This window comes from Tupaia chinensis, unplaced genomic scaffold (assembly GCF_000334495.1).
Source record: "Tupaia chinensis unplaced genomic scaffold, TupChi_1.0 Scaffold145652_1, whole genome shotgun sequence".
Lineage (NCBI taxonomy): Eukaryota > Metazoa > Chordata > Mammalia > Scandentia > Tupaiidae > Tupaia > Tupaia belangeri.
The window spans coordinates 3,353,988-3,356,006 of record NW_006205509.1 but is presented as its reverse complement, the minus strand read 5'-3'; positions in this window follow the sequence as shown (position 1 = coordinate 3,356,006).

Sequence of the window (2,019 nt, the reverse complement as noted above, 5' to 3'; positions counted from 1 at the left end):
TATATATATATATATATATATACATATATTCCCCCCCCATGTTTCTTACCCTCTGCCACTTCCCACCCTCCTCCCACACTACCTCTGGTGTCTACAATTGTTTTCCATTCCTTTTTTTCCCCACATTTTATTTATTCACAAAATTTCTTAAATAACTACTTTTATTAGCAAGTTCAGCTGATATATACATATCTTTGAATAAATGCCTGACTTTAGGTGTGAAACTCCGAATAGAATGAATATACTATAAAATAGTACCTAGTTGATGCTATACAGCTTACTACGGTCATTAAATACTATTTTTTAATATATTTTTTAATTTCAAGAAAAGCAGTTTTAGAGCTTTTTTTTTCTATTTTTTGGAGAGGTTTTTGCTATAGGGCATGTGCGCTTGCCAGAAAGACAGAGAAAGACAGAGAGACAGAAAGCGAGAAATTACCCCCCGGGGGATGGCCACGCTGCAATCCCTTCTCCTCCATTCTCCTCTCAGATTTTGGGCATGCACGTACACATGCCCGGTGTGAGTTTAAGCCACCGGATCCGGGACTCGAACCGCGGTCAACTACATGGGAGTCCAGCGACACAGCCATTATGCTAACTGCTGGTCCCAAAAGCAGTTTTAGCTTTAATAAATCAAAGAAATGCTAAGAAACTTTCCTTAAAACTTAAAGCCAGGAAACAGGTTAGGATTCTGTTCACATTGTAGGTATATGAACCTATCAGCCGCTCAGGTCAGGACAAAAATCCCAAAAACAGGAAAACAAAGGCTAGAAGAAAATCAGCAATGTTTTAGTCAAAAGTCATACAATTCTATTTCACCAGTTCAGTCTAATGTACTTATTCTGTTGTGGTCCAATAGTCCAACCTCTAGGAATCTGAACCCAGAATCAGGAATGTGGTGAAAAGAGTGGGAATTTCAGGCCAGGAATGTCCCAGCTTTCTCCTGGGAGATAAGAGAGAGTTTTGGGCACAGATAGTTCAGTATTTTATGTTATTTTTTTTTATTTTTGGAGAGATTTTTTGTTATAGGGCATGTGCGCTCATCAGAAAAACAGAGACACAGAGACAGAAAGCAAGAAATCACCCCTTAGGGGGGATATCCAAGCCACAATCCCTTCTCCTCCATCCTCCTCTCAGGATCTTGGGCATGCATGCACATGTGCCCAGCATGAGTTTAAGCCACCAGGTCCAGGACTCGAACCACGGTCGACTACATGCAAGTCCAGCAACATAGCCATTACGCCAACTACTAGTCCCATGTGTGTCTGTATTTAATTCTCCTAGTATAGTACTCCCTTCAGAACTTCTTGGAAAGCTGATCTGGTGTTGGTAAATTATTTCAAGTTTTGTTTTACTGAGAATGTTCTTGTCTTTTCTTCCCATATGAAGGATAATCTTGCCAGGGACAGTATTCTTGGTTGAAATTGCTTTTCCCTTAACATTTTGTATATATTTTCCCATTCTTTGCTTGCTCACATTGTTTCCAATGAAAGGTCTGCTGTTAGCCTGATGGGATATCCTTTATAGGTAACTTGACATTTCTCTCTTGCTAATCTTAGTGTCTTGTCTTTGTCTGCGGTTTTGGTCAATCTGGCTATAATGTGTCTTGGAGATCTTCTTGGGTTGATTCTATTTGGGGTCCTTCGTATTTCTTGGGACTGGATCTTTGAATGCCCCTCTAGGTTTGGAAAGTTTTCTTCTATGATTTCATGGAATAGATTATCAATGCCCTTATGGGTCTCTTCACCTTCTGGGATGCCAATTATCCAGATGTTTGAATGTTTGATGGTATCTATTATTTCTCATATATTATTCTCATTTTGGGGAGCAATTTTCTCAGTCTTTGTGGTGGATTTTTCTAGGCCAGCCATTCCATCTTTTACATCTGAGATTTGATTTTCTTTTTTTTTTAAATTTACATTCATTCATTATACATCATTACAACATACAAAATGAGATTTTCCATGCAGAGTACACTGTATATTGTCTCAATCAAGCACATCAACACACATGTTATTG